General features: G+C 44.3%; 1 protein-coding gene and 9 non-coding genes across 10 annotated transcripts in view; 9 read left to right on the plus strand and 1 right to left on the minus strand.

Annotated features, from left to right (window-relative positions):
* The window catches only part of LOC130222065 (zinc finger protein 850-like), an 80,297-nt gene that overhangs the window by 29,997 nt on the left and 26,958 nt on the right, over positions 1-23,342 (minus strand). The gene's annotated exons all lie outside the window — the stretch shown is intronic.
* Positions 7,930-8,001, plus strand: trnap-agg (transfer RNA proline (anticodon AGG)). Its single transcript has one exon. It is a non-coding gene; the product is annotated as a tRNA-Pro (tRNA).
* On the plus strand, positions 8,275-8,346 carry trnap-cgg (transfer RNA proline (anticodon CGG)). Its single transcript has one exon. It is a non-coding gene; the product is annotated as a tRNA-Pro (tRNA).
* trnap-agg (transfer RNA proline (anticodon AGG)) lies at positions 8,668-8,739 on the plus strand. Its single transcript has one exon. It is a non-coding gene; the product is annotated as a tRNA-Pro (tRNA).
* trnap-cgg (transfer RNA proline (anticodon CGG)) lies at positions 9,393-9,464 on the plus strand. The gene has a single exon. It is a non-coding gene; the product is annotated as a tRNA-Pro (tRNA).
* Positions 9,738-9,809, plus strand: trnap-cgg (transfer RNA proline (anticodon CGG)). Its single transcript has one exon. It is a non-coding gene; the product is annotated as a tRNA-Pro (tRNA).
* trnap-agg (transfer RNA proline (anticodon AGG)) lies at positions 16,694-16,765 on the plus strand. The gene has a single exon. It is a non-coding gene; the product is annotated as a tRNA-Pro (tRNA).
* trnap-cgg (transfer RNA proline (anticodon CGG)) lies at positions 17,038-17,109 on the plus strand. The gene has a single exon. It is a non-coding gene; the product is annotated as a tRNA-Pro (tRNA).
* On the plus strand, positions 17,431-17,502 carry trnap-cgg (transfer RNA proline (anticodon CGG)). Its single transcript has one exon. It is a non-coding gene; the product is annotated as a tRNA-Pro (tRNA).
* On the plus strand, positions 18,134-18,205 carry trnap-ugg (transfer RNA proline (anticodon UGG)). Its single transcript has one exon. It is a non-coding gene; the product is annotated as a tRNA-Pro (tRNA).

The raw sequence follows: 23,342 nt of genomic DNA on the forward strand, positions 1-23,342 counted from the left end.
ACATAATTTCGCATGCTCAAACTCTAGTGTGACTGCAGCTTCGTTGTGGGATGAGTTTCAGCAACTCCTCAGACCTTAATAAACACCGGAAGACCCACTCTGGAGAGAATTAGTTCACATGCACTCAGTGTGGGAAGGGTATCAACCGATCAGCAAACCTTAATGAACACATGAAGATCCACACTAGTGTGAAAGAGTATATGTGCTTTGAGTGTGAGAAGACTTATTACAGCTCCGAAATTGAAACTGCACCAGACGATTCACACTGGAGAGACCGAACAAGTGTTCACACTGTGACAAGAGGTTTAATCAGTTAACACATTTGAAAAAACAAAAGAGGATTCACACTGGAGAGAAACCGTACAGATCTGATCAGTGTCTACAGAGTTTCGCTTATTCGATGCAGCTTAAGAAACACATGGACAAAAAGTTGCACACATGACATGAATGCAGCAAAACATTTTCTCATGTGCACAGGATGTTTCATGTCTGAATAATGTTTGAAAAGGCTGAGTGATGGTATACTATTTTCCAACACTCCTACACTGCAGTAGGTGGGGTTGTAAATGGGTTGCACTCCTCGCATTTACTGTAAACACAGGGATGTGGCGGCTGAGAGAAGAACAGTTTCATAAACATCTGGCAAACAGCACCTCTGCGGCTTAAAATCTCTTTGCAAGTGATTGTGTAGATGTGGATATATCTGTACTCCACTCTTCAGTGTATTCATGTAGATAGTGTTGTTTTGGATGATGTTCTCTGTCTGACTCCCTGAATGAGAAACAAATCACTGGGAAGACACCGCACATCAAAGAAGTGGAGCTCCAGGATGGTTAGTTTGCAGTATAGCAGGGCCTCAAGTTTTGAAACCCCATTCATTTGTCCTGTGTTGCAGCTTTTATCAGTAAAATTTTTACTTTTAGGTTCAAGATTCTTTCTAGTTTACTACATTTACTTTTTTGAGTGGAATACAAACCTGATGAATATTTTATGATTTAGGCAGAGCGACAGGTATTACGTTTTACAATATTAATACACTGTGATGATCCTAAGATTCCAGATTGGAGTATGTGGTAAATCCTGATTGGATGCCTGCATTACTCCCCAATAGGTATATAAAAGTCGTTGTGCTAGCTACCCCAGGGCGCTGTGGCTACTCAGGAGTCCTCATGTCAAGACCTGCCATCTCATTGACTCTTTAAGCTTATGGTTTTGTTTTGCATTACTTATGTCATGTAGTTAAAGTGTTGTTGTGATTATATCCTAAGTTTTTTATCTTCATTGTTATCCCTAGACATTTGTTGGTTGCTTTGATTGATTGTTCCATGAGTAACATTTTATAGTAAATAATTTGCATTCAGGCTATTTTGTTTGTTCATCTCTCTTTTGTTGCAATAAGCGGGTCATAACACTTAGTAAAATGTGTCCGGTTGTATCCGAGATCTTGTCCTTTCAGTCATGACCATAGGTGAGAGTAGATACCTAGATTGAGCTGTAAATTGAGAACATTGCCTTTTGTCTCAGCTCCTTCACCACAACAGACAATCACATCAACTGCGTTACTTTTAATCTCACATTTCATTCCTCATGAAAAAAAAGGCAGATACTTGAACTCCATTTGGGGTAAGGACTTTCCTCCAAACTGGAGATGGCCACCTTTTTCCAGTCAAGCACCATGATTTCTTTCCCTGCCATGTCAAACTCAGCAGCAAGCTGTCCCACTGCATGCTAAAGGTCCATGTCCTATGAAGCCAAAATGACAACGTTATCTGCAAATGGCAGAGACAGTTCTAGCCTGCACCTAAAATTCTGTCAGTAAAATTTATTATATTTTTGAGATCAGCCTCAAAAATAACACATTTACAAAATAAAATGAATAAATATAAGGATGGATAGACATTGTAGTAGTGGAAGGGGAAGGAGGATAGCTTGTTCAACCAAAAACCAAGATAGTGTTCTCTGGGATGGGAGGGATTGACCAGTGCGCGAGTAGTCTCACACTGAAGGCATAATAATGAAATAAATGCTCAGGAAGCCCCAATCCTTTTTATTAACTGGCTGTTGCAATGTACTCCTATGCAACCTAGGGTGCTTATTGTTCCAGTGAAATTAATTGACTAAATTATCAAACTGTTTTAAATATTGTAAAGAAATTTTTACAGGGATATTCTGAAGTGGAGAAGTAACTCACAGAAGTTAACCCCTGCTTTTGGGCAGCCCTCTTCCGACCACTTTATGCAGCTCAAAGGACAGAGCCATCCTGGGAGACGCCTGCAAATACCCAGAGTTGGACCTCGGGCCATATGGCCATTCAACGCAGGCGCAGACCTGGCACCTCTTTGTGCTGAAAAAAGGGATCATTTGTCCCGATAGGCTATCAACCAAGGCTGAACCTGGACCCGGGCATCCCACGAGACACTTTTGACATACCAGACAGGGATAATTTGTCCCAATTGTCACTTAGCCAAGGCTGAACCTGGACGCGGGCATCCCACGCGACACTTTTGACATACCAGACAGGGATAATTTGTCCCAATTGGCACTTAGCCAAGGCTGAACCTGGACGCGGGTGTCCCACACGACACTTTTAACACAAGAGACAGGGATCATTTGTCCCGATTGAACCTATTTTTACCACACAGATAGAGGAATAATAAAGACACTGAACACCCTATGACCTTTATTGTTAAATTGTATAATATTTATTCAGGAAGATTCAGAGTCTTCTGTTGGTTTGAGGGGGCGTTTCCCCTTTGAAAGCTGCCATGGCAAGAAAGGCCGGTTAGTCAGCACCACATGCTCTTCTTTTTACCTCCATGCTTTGGCTAACCAAAGAGCACCAGTCCATCGCCTCAACCACCCAGCCATCTCATCATGCATTTAGCCACTTTTCAGATAGGGGCTGGACTATGGCACGTAAGTATGTGTTTGCAGCTATTTTCGGTACAGACGACATAACATTTTGCAGGAACATCCTTCAAATTGCTAAGAGGGTGCGAGTAAAACACCTTCCACAGAATCACCAGGCTCTCTCAAGTACCAGAGCATGTGAGCGACGGGGATGGGATATGAACGCACGCGTGCAGAGCACAATCAACTATCAGTCCATCGCCTTAACCACTCGGCCATCTTGTCACATATGTTCTCGTTTTCCTTATGGAGGCTGGTGTGTGGCACATATGTGTATATGTATGTTCTTGCAACTATTTTGCAAAAATATTCGGTAAGATGACATCCAATTTTGCCATAACATGCTTCGAAGCACGAAGATGGTGCGAGTAAGATAACTTCTCCAAAAGCACCGGGCTCTCTTAATTGTTCATAAAGTGTGTTTAGATGAAGAGCAAATACAAATTCGTTTTATATTATTTGCGGCCGAGACAGGATCCGAACCCATAATTTTGAGTATTTTACTTGTCCTACCTACCTATATTCCTATTGCCTAGACAATGATCTACACCTACGTGCAAATGGCTTCTGCTTGGAAGCCAGCTATGCTCACAACTATACCACCAACGCTTGCAGACGTCTCTTGCCAGAAGAGCTCTTACTCCTCCTAAGGGTCCACTTATGCTGCAGATCCTCGTTAGTATTGTGGACAGTATCTCCGCCTGTCACGCAGAAGACCAGGGTTCGATTCCCCGACGGGGAGACCCTTTTTTTGTCTTTTACTTTTTGGCTGTTGCCTTTCACAATGGTGGCAACGGACTAAGTGATATATACAGCAGCCAAAGGAAATGCGTTGGAAGGCAGCTATGCTCACCACTACACCACCAACGCTTGCGGACTTCTCGTGCCAGAAGAGCTCAAAAAGAATGCTTTCAACCAAGGCCCTCTTTGTCTTGGTTCTGCACTGAAAAACATGTCCAGCATATGGATCCCAACCATCTCAAAATGCACTGATCTACCCACATGTCATGGGACATCTTCACAAGAGTGGCGCCTGGCCATGTAATGTTACGGCAGCCAAAAGGAATACATTGGCTGGGAATCTACTTAGAAGCCAGCTGTGCTCACCACTATATTACCAACGCTTGCGGAAATCCTCTCACAGAAGTGTAGAAAATGGAAGCTTTCGACCAAGGAGTTCTTTGTGTGGGCGAAAAAAATGTAGAGTATGGATGCCATCTCTTTCTGACTTTGAGGTTGGATAAAGTGTTCGAAGGTACAACCTCACAAAAAAAACAGAGGTCGATAATTTCACTCTGCAGTGGTAGAGTTCTCATCTTCTGTCACCCAGTATTCACTGTAATGAGCTCATCCGGTTTGAATGTCATTGCAAGGGTTGACTGGATGCAGCTCATGAAAGGGCAAGCTGACATTTTGTGGAGTAAAAGCTGGGCAATGTGTAAGAATGAATGGGGTGCTTTGTTTGCTGCAAAACATGCTAATAACGTTCTCCTGTGTGATGCACTGTTCAAGTTACTGCTGATGACCAGTCGAAGACTGATGAAGAAGCAAGGATTGTTAATGAAGAAAAACTGCCCAAGCCCAGTTTTCTACCTTCCTCTTGCTGTCAGCCAAGGTCTTTAGTGCCAGCGCTGCAGACAATGCTGTTAGGACTGGATTACATTGCTGATCTGTGTGGTGGGAGAACAGGTCCTCTTACTCCGCAGATCCTCGTTAGTATAGTGGCCAGTGTCTCCGCCTGTCACGCGTAAGACCGGGGTTTGATTCCCCGACGGAGTGGCCCTTCTTTGTCTTTTACTCTTTGCTGTTGCCTTGCACAAGGGTGGCAACGGACTAAGGGATATATACAGCAGCCAGGAGTCAAAGCAAGCCAAAAGTACAAAGCAAGCCAGCCAGGAGTTGAAACTAGAATCTTCTGAGCAGTAGTCAGACACGTTATCCATTGCGCCACTGGCCATGTCTGCCATGTTTCTTGCTTGTAATGAGGACACGGCTATAAATGTGAGGAAAGGGGACATTTTGCCCAAGACTGCGATGCCATTAAGTGCCCGGACTGCCAGAATTATATAAATAAGTGTGAATGTTGGATGGAGGAAGAGGAGGAGGAGGATGAGATCCAGGTGAGTGGGCAAATGCATAAAGAAAACAGTGAAAGGGAAAGCTATGAAGAGGAACAAACAACGGCACAAACAATACAAACTACAACAGAAGAAATAACATTGGATGAGGAGAAAACAAACAAAGAAAAGGAGAAAGAAACAGAAACAGACAGTCAACAAATAGAGCATGAAGAGGAGGTAGCATGGACACCAATGGACATAACATCTAGCTTCAAAAACGTTTTGGATGCAATAGAAAAAGAAGATCTTAAAGAACAAAACAAGGGAGCAGACAGAGAGACTGGAAAACATGAAGAGGAAGTAGAAAAAGACAAAATTGAGAAAAGACAAACAAGACGATCGGCAAAAGCTTTATCAAAAATAGAAACTGCTAGAAAAAAAGGTTTGAAAAAAGGACAACTGAAAAGCCACAACAGATATGATTCTTTGAGAGGTTTGGGAGAAGAAGAGGACTGAGATGACGGTTTTTATTTCCTTTTTCCTTCTTTTAATGGTTTTAAATTGTGTGTCTTTTAATGCAAGAGGTTTAATGGACTTAAGTAAATTCCAAAATGTAAAAGAAAAGTGTAAAAGAGAAGAAATAATTATTTTACAAGAAACAAATTGGAAAAATGAGGTGATGGACGTATATAAAAAAGAATGGGATGGGGACTTTTATTATAGTAATGGAGATGGGAAAGCTGGGAGAGGAGTAGCAATTTTAATAAGAAAGAATGCACTACAAATGAGTAAAGTAATATATAAAGACAAACAAGGAAAATGTATGATTTTAGAAATAAAATATGAAGGGAAAGATATCATTTTAGTTAACGTGCATGCACCCAATGAAGAGAGTGAAAAGAAAAGCTTTTTTAACATATTGAGAAGGTTTTTAAACGACTATAAACAAATAATAGTATGTGGGGATTATTTTAACACTGTTTTTAGCAGACAGGACATAACAGAAGGTATGGTTTTTAAATCAGACACAGGAAGAAAAGAACTAAAATCACTAATGGAGGAAAAAGGAATGATAGACATTTGGAGAGAGAGAAACGGGAAGAAAAAGGAGTTTTCTAGAAGACAAATAGTAGGGAATTTTGTAACTCGAGAATAGACTATGTGTTATGCACAAGAAATATAGAAATTTATATAGAAAAAATGAAGTACGATGAAACTGTTTTAAGTGACCATAAATTTTTATTGTTTAATTTTAATACAGAAGAAATACAAAGAGGCCCAGGGGTGTGGACATTAAATAGTGACATTTTAAAAAATGAAGACTATGTTAAAAAAATAAAAGGAATAATAGAAAAGGAAAAAGGAAACCAAATATATAATGAAGACAAAAGACTATGGTGGGAAAATGTCAAATATCTGATTAAAAAAACTACAATACAATTTTGTAGAATAATACAAAAGAATAAAAGACACCAAGAAAAAACAATAAAAGAAATCTTAGAAAAAGATCTAGAAAAAACTGAAAAAGACACACAAAAAATAAAAGAAATGGAGGAATCCACAATCCCAAGCCCCGGAGGCTGATGTCTTATCCCTTAGGCCACTGGGCCATTTTGCCAATCAATTGTCATGGATCTTTTGTATGCCTTCAATAATATGCCAACGCATGGAAAACTGCACTTTAGGATCTCGATGCCAGTTTGCATTCCGTAAAATAAGATGTGTGCAACTAATGGACAAACATGTTCTTTGTGTAATCATCCACATTCGTGTCTCATTGGTCCTGGGGCATGGTTCTCGCGTATGGTGTGACTGGTCTTGAGTTTCAAATTCCAGACAAGGCCACTCTCATTAACTTGAAATCACAACCTTTCTGCAGCTATTTTCTTGTTTGCATTTCATCATCATCCACCTAACATGAGACCATAGTTGAAAGCCACGGGGTACTTGAAGTCAAGATCTCCAGTACCAAAGCTTAGTGGAACCTTTTAGGTTTGTAACGTTGACAGTGAGATTTAAGCAAGATTGGATGAATCGTATTTGAAGTGTGCAGCAAGTCTGAGAATTCGAAGCTAACTATTGTCCTCAGATCATCACGCCTAAGTTTTGAGAAGACCAGTCGGAATTGTTTCACACAACTTAAATGTAACCCAACAAAGACAACCCAGATGGGACTTGAACCAACAATCCCAAGCCCTGGAGGCTGATGCCTTATCCATTAGGCCACTGGGCCATTTCGCCAATCATTTGTCATGGATTTTTTGTATGCTTTCAATAAGATGCCAACACATGAAAAACTGCACTTTAGGATCTCGATGCCAGTGTGCAGCAAATCTGAGAGTTCGAAGCTAACTATTGTCCTCAGATCATCAAGCCTAAGTTTGAAGAAGACCAGTTGGAATTGTTTCACACAACTTAAATGTAACCCAACAAAGACAACTCAGATGGGACTTGAACCCATAATCCCCAACTTCGACGGCTGATGCCTTATCCATTAGGCCACTGGGTCAACACAAGCATTGGTCATATCTGATGTATGGCTCAGGAAGTCCTTGTAACTCAGAAAAACAGTACTTTAGGATCCCTATGCCATATTGCATTCAGACGATCTGATGTGTACACCTAATGACAAAACAGCTTCTCTGAGGAGTTTTCCATTGTCAAGTCTTTTTGACCTAAGGGTATGAACCTAGCTTTTTAAAGGTAATACTGGATTGTCTTGCACAGTCAACTTAAAAGGAACTGCATCAAAGACAACCCAGTTGGTACTTTAAACCCAAAATCCCCAGCTTCGAAGGCTGATGACTTATCCGTTAGGTCACTAGGCTATTTTTACTGCATGTGAACTGTAATATGCCTCCAGGGAGTTGCTGACACACGTAACAAAAACAACATGAACAAAGAGTATATTGGATTGGTCTCACAGAATTTTTTGTGGCACTGCAGATTGCTTCTGCAGGGCTCGTTGGTCTAAGGGTATGATTCTCGCTTAGGGTGCGAGAGGTCCTGGGTTCAAATCCCGCATGAGCCCTACGCCTGTCTTTGAAAAAGAGGCGGAGCTGTGCAATCCAAGGTGTTTCTATGATAATTGTAGCAGCTTTTGCTGTGACTTTAGTTAATGAACATTTAGTGGACTTCGAAGGCTAGTGCCTTATCCATTATGTCATTGGGCTATTTTTACTGCCTGTGAAGTGTAATATGCCTCCAGGGAGTTGCTGACACACATAACAAAAACAACATGAACAAAGAGTAGATTGGATCGGTCTCACAGAATTTTTTGTGGCACTGCAGATTGCTTCTGCAGGGCTCGTTGGTCTAGGGGTATGATTCTCGCTTCGGGTGCGAGAGGTCCTGGGTTCAAATCCCGGACGAGCCCTACGCCTCAGCAACTCTGAGAATTCAAAGCTAGCTATTGTCCTCAGATCATCACGCCTAAGTTTTGAGAAGACCAGTCGGAATTGTTTCACACAACTTAAATGTAACCCAACAAAGACAACCCAGATGGGACTTGAACCCAAAATCCCCAGCTTCGAAGGCTGGTGCCTCATCCATTAGGCCACTAGGCTGTTTTTACTGCCTGTGAACTGTAATATGCCTCCAGGGAGTTGCTGACACACGTAACAAAAACAACATGAACAAAGAGTAGATTGGATTGGTCTCACAGAATTTCTTGTGGCACTGCAGATTGCTTCTGCAGGGCTCGTTGGTCTAGGGGTATGATTCTCGCTTAGGGTGCGAGAGGTCCCGTGTTCAAATCCCGGACGAGCCCTACGCCTGTCTTTGAAAAAGAGGAGGAGCTGTGCAAACCCAGGTGTTTCTGTTATAATTGTAGCAGCTTTTGCTGTGACTTTAGTTAATGAACATTTAGTGGACTTCGAAGGCTGGTGCATTATCCATTATGTCACTGGGCTATTTTTACTGCCTGTGAAGTGTAATATGCCTCCAGGGAGTTGCTGACACACATAACAAAAACAACATGAACAAAGAGTAGATTGGATCGGTCTCACAGAATTTTTTGTGGCACTGCAGAGCTCGTTGGTCTAGGGGTATGATTCTTGCTTCGGGTGTGAGAGGTCCTGGGTTCAAATCCCGGACGAGCCCTACGCCTCAGCAAGTCTGAGAATTCAAAGCTAACTATTGTCCTCAGATCATCACGCCTAAGTTTTGAGTAGACCAGTCGGAATTGTTTCACACAACTTAAATGTAACCCAACAAAGACAACCCAGATGGGACTTGAACCCAAAATCCCCAGCTTCGAAGGCTGGTGCCTCATCCATTAGGCCACTAGGCTGTTTTTACTGCCTGTGAACTGTAATATGCCTCCAGGGAGTTGCTGACACACGTAACAAAAACAACATGAACAAAGAGTAGATTGGATTGGTCTCACAGAATTTCTTGTGGCACTGCAGATTGCTTCTGCAGGGCTCGTTGGTCTAGGGGTATGATTCTTGCTTCGGGTGTGAGAGGTCCTGGGTTCAAATCCCGGACGAGCCCTACGCCTGTCTTTGAAAAAGAGGCGGAGCTGTGCAAACCCAGGTGTTTCTGTTATAATTGTAGCAGCTTTTGCTGTGACTTTAGTTAATGAACATTTAGTGGACTTCGAAGGCTGGTGCATTATCCATTATGTCACTGGGCTATTTTTACTGCCTGTGAAGTGTAATATGCCTCCAGGGAGTTGCTGACACACGTAACACAAACAACATGAACAAAGAGTAGATTGGATCGGTCTCACAGAATTTTTTGTGGCACTGCAGATTGCATCTGCAGGGCTCGTTGGTCTAGGGGTATGATTCTTGCTTCGGGTGCGAGAGGTCCCGGGTTCAAATCCCGGACGAGCCGTACGCCTCAGCAAGTCTGAGAATTTGAAGCTAACTATTGTCCTCAGATCATCACGCCTAAGTTTTGAGAAGACCAGTCGGAATTGTTTCACACAACTTAAATGTAACCCAACAAAGACAACCCAGATGGGACTTGAACCCAAAATCCCCAGCTTCGAAGGCTGGTGCCTAATCCATTAAGCCAATGCTAGCCTTTGTTGTATCTGATGTATGGCTCAGGAAGTTCTTGTAACTCAGAAAAACAGTACTTTAGGATCCCTATGCCATATTGCATTCAGACGATCTGGTGTGTACACCTAATGACAAAACAGCTACTCTGAGGAGTTTTCCATTGTCATGTCTTTTTGACCTAAGGGTATGAACCTAGCTTTTTAAAGGGAACACTGGATTGTCTTGCACAGTCAACTTAAAAGGAATTGCATCAAAGACAACCCAGTTGGTACTTTAAACCCAAAATCCCCAGCTTCGAAGGCTGGTGCCTCATCCATTAGGCCACTAGGCTGTTTTTACTGCCTGTGAACTGTAATATGCCTCCAGGGAGTTGCTGACACACGTAACAAAAACAACATGAACAAAGAGTAGATTGGATCAGTCTCACAGATTTTTTTGTGGCACTGCAGATTGTTTCTACAGGGCTCGTTGGTCTAGGGGTATGATTCTCGCTTCGGGTGCGAGAGATCCTCGGTTCAAATCCTGGACGAGCTCTATGCCTGTCATCGAAAAAGAGGCAGAGCTGTGCTCACTATGATGTTTCTATGTTAATTGTAACAGCCTTTGCTGTGACTTTAGTGAATGAACATTTAGTGGACTTCTGATCTAAATCAGTCTAACATTGTTGTACGGTTCTTTGTGAGGGAAGAAGAAGACAGGGTCGGCGTAAGGTAGTAACAATGTTTCTTTATTTTTATTTCTTTTCCGGGCATCAACAACAACTCAAGGTGGTTGTTGCTTCGCTCTCTCTCTCTCTAGACTGGTCTCTCTCGCTCCCTTAAGGCGTCTCTCCGACCCAATCACTAGAGAAAACAGGTGTTATTAATTATTTCTGATTGGGCTACTGACCAGCCGCCGGTGTCTCCACTCTCTCTCTCCCCCTTTCGGGTGTTCAGCCACGCTCTCCCCACCACATACCCCCACCGCCCGTCTCAGGCCGGGCAGCCGTCCGGCCTGCGGCCCCCCTCCCCCCCCCCCCTCCCGCCCGGGAGAGGAAGTCAGCCACGACCATCTGCGCGCCCGGCCTGTGGACCACCTTGAATTTAAATGGTTGTAAAGCGAGATACCAACAGGTGATCCGCGCGTTGGTATCCTTCATGCGGTGGAGCCACTGGAGGGGAGCATGGTCCGAACAGAGGACGAATTCTCGCCCCAGGAGATAATACCGGAGGGTGAGGACCGCCCACCGTATCGCCAAACACTCCCTTTCTATGGTGCTGTACCTAGCCTCCCGGTTGGACAGTTTCCGGCTGATGTACAGCACCGGGCGCTCCTCACCCTCAACCTCCTGGGAGAGAACCGCCCCCAGACCCCGTTCAGATGCATCTGTTTGTAAAAGAAAGGGGAGAGCAAAGTTAGGAGCGTGCAATAGCGGCCCCCCGCAAAGTGCAGCCTTAACCTCGGTGAAGGCCTGTTGGCACTGCTCCGACCATTGGACAGTATCTGGTTCCCCCTTTTTAGTAAGATCAGTCAGGGGGCTGACGAGGTCCGAATAATTTGGTATAAACCGTCTGTAATATCCCGCCAGACCCAAAAACTGTCTTACCTCCTTTTTGGTCTTGGGTCTTGGACAAGTTGCAATTGCTGCAGTTTTATCAATTTGGGGATGCACCTGCCCATGGCCCAAGTGGAAGCCCAGATACCTCACCTCCACACGCCCAACCGCGCACTTCCTCGGGTTGGCCGTAAGCCCGGCCCGCCTCAGCGCCGTTAACACCGCCCGCACATGTTGCATATGCCGCTGCCAATCATTACTGTATATGATTATATCATCCAGATAGGCAGCGGCATATGCCGAGTGACGGGCCAGTATTTTGTCCATCAGGCGCTGGAACGTGGCCGGTGCCCCGAACAACCCGAACGGAAGCGTCACAAATTGGTGTAAACCAAACGGCGTCGTGAAGGCCGTTTTTTCACGGGATAAAGGAGTTAGGGGTATCTGCCAATAGCCTTTTGTCAGATCCAATGTCGAATAATAGCGAGCAGCGCCTAACCGGTCGAGCAATTCGTCAACCCGCGGCATTGGATACGCGTCGAATTTCGACACAGCATTTAATTTGCGATAATCCACACAAAACCGGACCGACCCATCTGTTTTGGGTACCAAAACGATCGGGCTGGCCCAGTCACTGCGGGATTCTTCTACTACACCCATTTCCAGCATTTTTCTTAATTCATCCTGAACCACCTTTTTTTTGTGTTCAGGCAAGCGATACGGTCGGGTCCTTACGACCACGCCCGGTTCGGTCTCGATGTGGTGCTGAATTAAGTTAGTGCGCCCGGGTAGGGTGGAGAACACGTCTGCAAATTCAATTTGGAGGCGCCGGACATCGGTGAGCTGAGCGGGCGAAAGATGGTCACCCCCGGCGACCAGGGTGTTTGCCCCATTCCGGCTAACACTCTCCGGTCCCAGGTCATCCTCGCTGGTAACAAGTGCCGCCAGCATCACCTCCTCCGGCTCCCTCCACAGTTTTAATAAATTAATATGATAAATTTGACGTGCTCCCCTCCTGTCCGTTCGCACCACCTCATAATCAAGATCGCCAACTCGTCGTGTGACCACAAACGGCCCTTGCCACTTGGCGAGTAATTTGGAACTGGAAGAAGGCAGCAGTACAAGGACTTTATCTCCCTTTGTGAATTTTCGTAGTTTAGTGCCCTTATCATATCGCCTGCATTGTTCCTCCTGGGCCTTGAGCAAATTCTCCGTAGAGAGCCGCCCCAGTGTGTGGAGTTTTGCTCGTAGGTCCAGGATATATTGAATTTCGTTTTTGCTTTGTGAAGGCTCGTCCTCCCAAACCTCTCTAACAACATCCAAAACCCCACGGGGCTGTCTGCCGTAGAGAAGCTCGAAGGGGGAAAACCCCGTGGAGGCTTGGGGAACCTCCCGCACAGCAAATAATAAGGGCTCCAACCACTTATCCCAATTTTTCGCGTCCTCGTGAACGAATTTACGGATCATTGATTTAAGCGTGCGATTAAACCTTTCCACCAGCCCGTCTGTTTGTGGGTGATAGACGCTGGTGCGAATCGATTTAATGCCCAATAATCCGTAAAGTTCGCGTAGTGTACGTGACATGAACGCGGTGCCTTGATCAGTGAGGATCTCCTTGGGGATCCCCACTCGGGAGATCAGACTAAACAGAGCTTCCGCAACACTCTTTGCTGAGATGTTCCGGAGCGCTACTGCTTCCGGGTATCGCGTTGCATAATCCACTAGGACTAATGCAAAGCGGTGCCCGCGTGCGGATCGCTCTAATGGCCCGATGAGATCCATACCAATTCTCTCGAAGGGGATCTCCATGATTGGTAAAGGGCGCAATGGCGCTTTTGATGTGGCCGATGGGTTCACCAGTTGACATTCACGGCATGCAGCGCACCATCTGCTAACATCCCCGTGAATGCCCGGCCAAAAGAATCGGGTCATGAGGCAATTTAGAGTGGCCGCTTGACCTAAATGTCCGGCCATGGGATTCGAGTGAGCCGCCTGGAAAAGCATTTCCCGGCGGCTCTTTGGTACTAATAATTGGGTTGTATCTTCCTTTGTTTGAGTGTCTTGGGTCACTCGATACACCCTGTCATTAATAATCTTAAAATACGGATAGGACAGGGGTCGATCAGGCTGGAGGATTCTCCCATCAATGACCTGCACTCTTTCCAGTGCATGTCTCAGCGTGTCGTCACGCGACTGCTCCAGGGGAAAGTCTTTCCACCGGGAAATTCCCGGCCCTGCCCCCGAGTCAGCGCGTGACGTCATCACTTGGGATTCCCCCAGCTGAGCAACCCGCCCCCTATTCGGCGATTTATTTTTCCAAGACACACCCGCGCTTAAGATTTCCAGTAATTTGTTAAAATCAGGCCAATTCGTCCCCAGGATTAGCGGGTGTTTGAGGTGTGGATTAACCGCTACCTCCACATTATGCTTTTTCCCCCTGAATTGAATTTTCATAGCCGTTAGCGGATAGTGTCTTACCTCTCCGTGCACACACCTTACCTGCACCGTGCGGCTCTTATCCAATGCCGAGTGTTGCACCAAGCATTGGTGGATGGAGGTTTGGTTACAGCCTGAATCCACCAAGGCCTGATAGGTATCCCCCTTAATACTCACTGGTATTTGATAACAGGCCATTGCGACCGGGGGCGACGGCTGGCGCGTCGAGCAGGCGGATCAATGCCCCCACCTCCATTACGGAGCAGTTCTCTGGGGCATGAGCCTCCCCCCCGCAATGCCAACACGCCGGCCCAGACCTTCCCGTTACACCCCCGGGGCCAGCAGGACCAACCGATTGGGCCGGAGAGAGACCTGTCGGGGCCTGAAACCCGCCCATAGTTCGGGCGTCCCCCTCCCGATCCCGATAAGCGCCCCAGCGAGGCGTGAAGCGCTGAGGGTCCGGGCCTGGGGTTTGCCTCCTGGGCGCCGGGATGGGCGGTCCCCGCGATCTGGGCCTGGGAGTGGGAGGAGAGAGAGACAGAGATGGGACAGGGGGAGAGAGAGAGAGAGGTTATTTCGCCGACCCTGGACCTCGCTACCAGGTGATCCTCCGCCAGCTGGATGGCCGTGTCCAGATCGTCTGGCCGGTGGCACTGGACCCATTCCGATGTTCGGGAAGGAAGGCGGGCTATGAACTGCTCCAGTACCACGGCATCCACGACCTGGGCGATGGTCCGGTCATCCTGTACCAGCCATCTGCGGCAGGCGTCACGGAGCTGCTGGGCAAATACGAAGGGCCGGCCGCTTTCTTCCAGCTTCAGCGACCGGAAGCGCTGGCGTTGTTCCTCCGGATTGCGGCCGGCCCGCTGAAGTATGGCTCGCTTCAGGTGAGCATAGTCCAGGAGATCCTGCTGCTGTGCGGCGGTCTGGGCTTCGCCCGACAGCAGCGGGATGACTCGTACCGGCCAATTGGCCCGCTGCCACCCACACGCTTTAGCCATCTTCTCGAATAAGTCGAGAAAGACTTCCGGGTCATCTGTGGGCCCCATCTTGTGTAGTGTTATGGGAGGGTGGGTGGCTGATGTTACGGCGGGCTGGATCTCCCAGTCCAGCAGACTCCGGACGAGCTCACGGTCCTCGCGCTGGGCCTCCACCAGGACTTTAAATCGCTCTTCCTGCTCAGCCCGGACATCCAGGAGTTCCTGGTGCTGTTCACGGTGGAGGACCGCGAGCGCCTGGATCACTTCCGCAAATGGACTGGTGGACGGAGTGGTCATCTTGGCAGCGAGATCTCTTCTTCTTCCCGGGTTTCGGCACCACTGTTGTACGGTTCTTTGTGAGGGAAGAAGAAGACAGGGTCGGCGTAAGGTAGTAACAATGTTTCTTTGTTTTTATTTCTTTTCCGGGCATCAACAACAACTCCTCAAGGTGGTTGTTGCTTCGCTCTCTCTCTCTCTCGACTGGTCTCTCTCGCTCCCTTAAGGCGTCTCTCCGACCCAATCACTAGAGAAAACAGGTGTTATTAATTATTTCTGATTGGGCTACTGACCAGCCGCCGGTGTCTCCACTCTCTCTCTCCCCCTTTCGGGTGTTCAGCCACGCTCTCCCCACCACAAACATGTACAATTATACAGACAAAAAAAGGAGTGGCAATGATTCGGTTGTTACACTTGTTTATGGATCTTGAACAACCCACCAGCTTTATATGTAAGCACCATTTTTTTCTTTGTACAGTCTCTTCTCTGTAGGCACCATGCAGGATTCAAAATGGCCTTTCGCTTTAGGTATCTCGTTACCCTTTTAGTCATAATAGGTAATATGCATGGCAATGCAGGAAGTTAATGACATGCAAACACATCTCAAGAAGGTTTTCACAGCTACCGTGTTTCATCCACCAAACATTGTTCCTAATATGAAGTGAGACCTTCAAAGACAACCCAGATGGGACTTGAACTAATAATCCCAAGCCCTGGAGGCTGATGCCTTATCCATTAGGCCACTGGGCCATTTAGCCAATCATTTGTCCTGGATCTTTTGTATGCCTTCAACAAGATGCCAACGCATGGAAAACTGCACTTTAGGATCTCGATGCCAGTTTGCATTCCGTCAAAAAAGATGTGTGCAACTAATGGACAAACATTTTCTTTGTGCAATCATCCACATTCGTGTCTCATTGGTCCTGGGGTATGGTTCTCGCGTATAGTGTGACTGGTCTTGAGTTTCAAATTCCAGACAAGGCCACTCTCATTAACTTGAAATCACAACCTTTCTGCAGCTATTTCCTTGTTTGCATTTCATCATCATCCACCTTACATGAGACCATTAGTTGAAAGCCACGGGGTACTTGAAGTCAAGATCTCCATTACCAAAGCTTAGCGGAACCATTTAGGTTTGTAACGTGACATTCAAGCAAGATTGGATGAATCTTATTTGAAGTGTGCAGCAAGTCTGAGAAATCGAAGCTAACTATTGTCCTCAGATCATCACGCCTAAGTTTTGAGAAGACCAGTCGGAATTGTTTCACACAACTTAAATGTAACCCAACAAAGACAACCCAGATGGGACTTGAACCCACTATCTCCAGCTTCGAAGGCTGATGCCTTATCCTTATCTATTTTTACTGCATGTGAACTGTAATATGCCTCCAGGGAGTTGCTGACACACGTAACAAAAACAACATGAACAAAGAGTAGATTGGATTGGTCTCACAGAATTTTTTGTGGCACTGCAGTTTGCTTTTGCAGGGCTCGTTGGTCTAGGGGTATGATTCTCGCTTAGGGTGCGAGAGGTCCCCGGTTCAAATCCCGGACGAGCCTTACGCCTGTCTTTGGAAAAGAGGTGGAGCTGTGCAATCCAAGGTGTTTCTATGATAATTGTAGCAGCTTTTGCTGTGACTTTAGTTAATGAACATTTAGTGGACTTCGAAGGCTGGTGCTTTATCCATTATGTCACTGGGCTATTTTTACTGCCTGTGAAGTGTAATATGCCTCCAGGGAGTTGCTGACACACATAACAAAAACAACATGAACAAAGAGTAGTTGGATCGGTCTCACAGAAATTTTTGTGGCACTGCAGATTGCTTCTGCAGGGCTCGTTGGTCTAGGGGTATGATTCTCGCTTCGGGTGCGAGAGGTCCCGGGTTCAAATCCCAGACGAGCCCTACGCCTCAGCAAGTCTGAGAATTCGAAGCTAACTATTGTCCTCAGATCATCACGCCTAAGTTTTGGGAAGACCAGTCGGAATTGTTTCACACAACTTAAATGTAACCCAACTAAGACAACCCAGATGGGACTTGAACCCAAAATCCCCAGCTTCGAAGGCTGGTGCCTCATCCATTAGGCCACTAGGCTGTTTTTACTGCCTGTGAACTGTAATATGCCTCCAGGGAGTTGCTGACACACGCAACAAAAACAACATGAACAAAGAGTAGATTGGATTGGTCTCACAGAATTCCTTGTGGCACTGCAGATTGATTCTGCAGGGCTCGTTGGTCTAGGGGTATGATTCTCGCTTCGGTTGCGAGAGGTCCCGGGTTCAAATCCCGGACGAGCCCTACGCCTCAGCAAGTCTGAGAATTCGAAGCTAACAATTGTCCTCGGATCATCACGCCTAAGTTTTGAGATGACCAGTCGGAATTGTTTCACACAACTTAAATGTAACCCAACAAAGACAACCCAGATGGGACTTGAACCCAAAATCCCCAGCTTCGAAGGCTGGTGCCTCATCCATTAAGCCAATACTAGTCTTTGTTGTATCTGATGTATGGCTCAGGAAGTTCTTGTAACTCAGAAAAACAGTACTTTAGGATCCCTATGCCATATTGCATTCAGACGATCTGGTGTGTACACCTAATGACAAAACAGCTTCTCTGAGGAGTTTTCCATTGTCATGTCTTTTTGACCTAAGGGTATGAACCTAGCTTTTTAAAGGGAACACTGGATTGTCTTGCACAGTCAACTTAAAAGGAACAGCATCAAACACAACCCAGTTGGTACTTTAAACCCACAATCCCCAGCTTCGAAGGCTGGTGCCTCATCCATTAGGCCACTAGGCTGTATTTACTGCCTGTGAACTGTAATATGCCTCCAGGGAGTTGCTGACACACGTAACAAAAGCAACATGAACAAAGAGTAGATTGGATCAGTCTCACAGAATTTTTGTGGCACTGCACACTGCTTCTACAGGGCTCGTTGGTCTAGGGGTATGATTCTCGCTTTGGGTGCGAGAGGTCAAGGGTTCAAATCCCGGATGAGCCGTATGCCTGTCATTGAAAAAGAGACGGAGCTGTGCTCACTATGATGTTTCTATGTTAATTGTAACAGCTTTTGCTGTGACTTTAGTGAATGAACATTTAGTGGACTTCTGATCTAAATCAGTCTAACATGTACAATTATACAGACAAAAAAAGGAGCGGCAATAATTCGGTTGTTAAATTTGTTTATGGATCTTGAACAACCCACCAGCTTTATATGTAAGCACCATTTTTGTCTTTGTACACAGTCTCTTCTCTGTAGGCACCATGCAGGATTCAAAATGGCCTTTCAAGTTAGGTATCTCGTTACCCTTTTAGTCATAAGAGGTAATATGCATGGCAATGCAGAAAGTTAATGACATGCACACACATCTCAAGAAGGTTTTCACAGCTACCGTGTTTCATCCACCAAACATTGCTCCCAAATTGAAGTGAGACCTTCAAAGACAACCCAGATGGGACTTGAACCAACAATCCCAAGCCCCGGAGGTTGATGCCTTATCCCTTGGCCACTGGGCCATTTCGCCAATTATTTGTCATGGATTTTTTGTATGCCTTCAACAAGATGCCAACGAAAAGGAGCCGGGTAACACTTTATTTTGATGGTCCCCCTTTAGATAGTCTGCTGACCATAAGTTACTTTTCAAGTTCTTATCTGTTTACTTTTATCTGGATAGCATCTGTAGATTGTCTTTAAATGTTCTTAGGCAATCAATACAATGTCTACAGCATGTAAACATTTATTAAACTTTCGGTAAGATAAGTGTTACCAATTTAGGTTCTAGATGTTCAACAGTTTATCAGTAGATATGCAACAAATCCTCAACATTTAATAAACTTGGTAAGTTACGTGTTACCAAATTAGGTTGTAGATGTTCAACAGTGTTTCAGTAGATTTGTAACAAATCTTCAACAGATGTTCAACAATGTATTAGTAGATATGCAACAAATCCTCAACAAGTTTTCAGAACATTGACCACCAAGATGTTTGTTGTTATTGTCTGCATGTAGTTGTTATCCAGTTTATGAATAGACTTTGAGTAAACATTCAGATGCCTATAATTAGCAACGCAACATATTTTAACATGAACTTTAATCAAATATAAAATTAGGGTTAGGTACAATCTAAGAGTGTTCAATTAACTATTTGTTGCATTTAACCTAACTTTCAGTAGACAGTTATTTTACTGTAAAGGGCACATAGTTTACCTCTTTTTTATGATTTAATATTAATATTATGGTTCTTCTGAGTGTGCCAGTTTAGGTTCAGTTTAAAACACAATTCAGATTTTTTTATTATAATGTGTTAAAAAGTGTCATGTTGGGGGCGTGTACACAGTTCGCTGATTTATGGGTGTGTTGCTTTACATGTAAATTAGTTTCGGCTTCCCGCCAACGTAACAATGGGCGGGGCCATGAGCTCACCCGCTCTGCGTTTGCAACAGAGTCTGACAAGCAGACAGAGAAGGAGCAGGAGTGAGAGGTTCAGCAATCAGTCGTACATGTATGACTCGGACACAGACCAAGCAGAGAGTACAAAATCATATGTGTCTTTGTACAGTTTTACAGCCAACTGTGTGCTAGTTTCAAGTGCCGAGCTTGTACACAGAAACTAATAACCACGCACACTGAATGAACTTTTACTGAGGCACCGGATGCGCCGCTCGAAGCCGCGACACGGCACACCAGACATTCTCTGTGGCGGGGCAGAAACATGAAGTGTTCCGAATCATCGCGCCACGCATTTTTTAATTCTAAACATAGGTTTCTATCAGGGTACACACAACGGCAATTCAAGTCTGCAGCGGTCCGAGGCGCCCAGCCGTCGACTTGAGTGTACCCTGATAGAAACCGATGTTTAGAATTCTAAAACGCATGCTAGTTAAGATCACAGGGAGCTTCTGGGATCGCGAGAAATGCAAACGGCTGAAGTATAAGGAAGACTTATTGAGAAGTACACGTTTGCAAACCTACCTAAAGATACAACCAATAATTCCGATTAGAGCGATAATGTGGAGAATATTGCTCTTGTGTTGAGCCCAATGAGCCTTGCATCTAAAAATAGATGTAGCGTGTTCCTTTAGTGATATCGCTTCGACTCACGCTGAAAATAGCGGACGTGAATCAACAAAATACCAGAGTCATTAGTTGGTCCAACTGCTTTTAATTTATTGCTGTCAAAACAAAAATAAAATAAAAAAATTAACAGCCCAGGTAATTAAGCTGAAGAAAACATTTGGTTCAGGACAATTAAGAACAATTGTTGTTACATCCACTGCGGAATGAACCGCCAACTTATCCAGCATATGTTTTTATGCAACGGATGCCCTTACAGCTGCAACCCATCACTGGGAAACATCCATACACAATCATTCACACACGTGAACTAAGGACAATTTAGCTAACCCAATTCACCTCTACCACATGTTTTTGGACTTGTGGGGGGAACCGGAGCACCCAGAGGAAACCAACGCGAACACCAGGAGAACAAGCAAACTCCACACAGAAACACCAACTGAACCAGCCAAGGCTCTAACCATTGACCTTCTTTCTGTGAGGCGAACGTGCTACCCACTGCACCACCATGCAGCCGCTATTTCTTCAGGCTCAGTTCAGTAATTTAACTATTTTGTGGCAAAGAATGTTTTTTTTCATTGTCTTTAACATAGAAAAAAAACTAATTTTAGAAATACAGACGGCATGGTGGCGCAGTGGGTAGCATGTTCGCCTCACAGCAAGAAGGTCGATGGTTTGAGCCTCGGCTGGGTCAGGTGGCATTTCTGTGGCATACCATGTTGGCGTGGGCTTCCATCGAGTGCTCCAGTTTCCCTCACAAGTCCTAACCCATGTGGTATAGGTGAATTGAGTAGGCTCAAATTGTCAGTAGTGAATATGTGTGAGAATGAGTGTGTATGGATGTTTCCGAGTAATGGGTTGCAGCTGAAAGGGCATCTGCTGTATAAAACATGTGCTGAATAAGTTGGTGGTTCATTCCGCTGTGGCGACCCAGGATTAAAAAAGGGAAAGAAATTTAATGAATTTAGACAGCATTTAAAGGTTTTTGCATCTGATCTCAATATAATATATATTTTTGGCATTATAAGCTGAGCTTATTGTGCTCTACTTTTTTGCTTCTACATTTTAACAGTAAACAGAAACATTATTGAACAAAGAAACATACAATAAACATGGCCTTAACAATAAGCGACAGCAAATATCCTCTAATCACTTATTCAGACAAAAAGGCAAAAGTGAACCCTTCCTTTTCATTGATAGGACTTTTATGTGAACATCTCCAACAATGAGCTCTCTACACTTTTGAGCGAACTCTGTTCATTTTCCTGGTGTGAAGCTGATGCTGTTAAATTGCTCCCTGTTAGCAAAGTACAGCTCTGCAATTGGAGCGAGCTGGGCCACTGCATTTCGAGATCTCTCTGGAATGCTCTGGTCATGGTTGCTCCTTGTCTTGTCAGCTTCAAAAGTCTTTTGTAGCGATGTATGACATCACGAACATTATTAGCTGAAAAACAATTTAAAACAATTAATACCTTCATGACCAAATAATCACAATGCAACCACCTATCCTAAGCCTAATGAGCACGTAAAATTATAGAAAGAAGTATCATTAACACTGGCACATCTGTGTGTGTGTAAGAGCGTGAAAAAGGTACATTTGAGACAGAGAGATAGAATGTAGGTGTGTGTGAGAGAGCATGTACAAGAGTGAGTGTGTGTACTGGTGTGTGTGATTGTGTATAAGACTGTGTGTGAGAGAGAGAGCATGTACTTGTGTGTGTCTGAAAGAGAGAGAGAGAGAGAGAGAGAGAGAGAGAGAGAGAGAGAGCGCATGTACATGTGTACTTGTGTGTGTGCGAGTGAGAGCATGTACAAGTGTGTGTGAGTGTATAAGAGAGTGAGCATGAACTGTATGTGTGTGTGAGAGAAAGAGCATGTTTGTCTGAGAGAGAGAGAGAGAGAGAGAGAGAGAGAGAGAGAGAGAGAGAGAGAGAGAGAGAGCGTGTACATGTGCTTGTGAAAGATTTTCAAAAACACATTTAATTGTGGATTGCATAGAGAGGAGACAATTGAAACAAATGACACACCAAACTGTTATTTTAAAAAGAAAACAAATGGTATCATTCATTATGATGTAAACAGAAATAACTAGAATAAAATTAAAACGATCTCGTTTTATCTTGTCATATTTATTCTTCTTGTCCTTCTTCTTGTTCTTTCTCTGTTTCTTGCTTTAGTTTTTCTTCTCTGAGTCTCTTCTGAACTGGAACAGGAAGAGGCGTCATCACAGGATTCGTCTGTCACTGATGACTCTACATCCGTTGATGCGTTCTCATCACTAAATAGGTCAACAGGTCTGGATTCTTCACGTCCAACTGATGTACCAGGAATCAGATCATCTGAATGTAAAATCAATACAAATGCAATATCCAAATTTCAATGAAGTTTTTTAGCAATATACTATTAGAAACAGCTTAAAATACACTTTAAGAATTAAAACATGAAAACCACTAACAACCAGTCTAATCTCTACAAACTAATGTACACAGTGTCTGTATTAACTCATACATTATACAAAACAATATGTTCAGCTCTTACTTTGCTGCTGCATTGAAAGCTCCACTACCTGCTGGCGAAGTTCACTGTTCAAGGCTTCCAGCTCATTAACTTTATTTTGTAACACTTCTGCCTTGTTCTGCCACATCAGTATTTCTTGCTTTATTGGTTTCGTTGTATTCACTGGAAGTAAAATAGGGTGACAGTTCTATTTCATCTTTTGTATACAGTGTTAACATTTATATAATTATACTGTATGAAGTTAGCAGTTTAAAGAGGTAACAGATAGGCTTACCTTCACCCTCCACGCTTCCTAGGTTGTGTTTTTTACAGGTGTTGTACTGTGACATCTAGAAATATAAAAAATTATTTTAGAAGGTGGCAAATCATTTAAGGCCATCGGGCAGTTAGTTAAACAGTGTTGTGCTGAAATGTCCTGAAAACTTGTCAGACCAAGCAGTTATTTACTTTTTGGTTTTATATTTAAGCAAAGTTTTAAAGGAACTGGATATAATTATCAATAATAATATTTTAATATAATGTAATCATTTTTATTTTAAATAATAATA

This window comes from Danio aesculapii, chromosome 4, assembly GCF_903798145.1.
Source record: "Danio aesculapii chromosome 4, fDanAes4.1, whole genome shotgun sequence".
Lineage (NCBI taxonomy): Eukaryota > Metazoa > Chordata > Actinopteri > Cypriniformes > Danionidae > Danio > Danio aesculapii.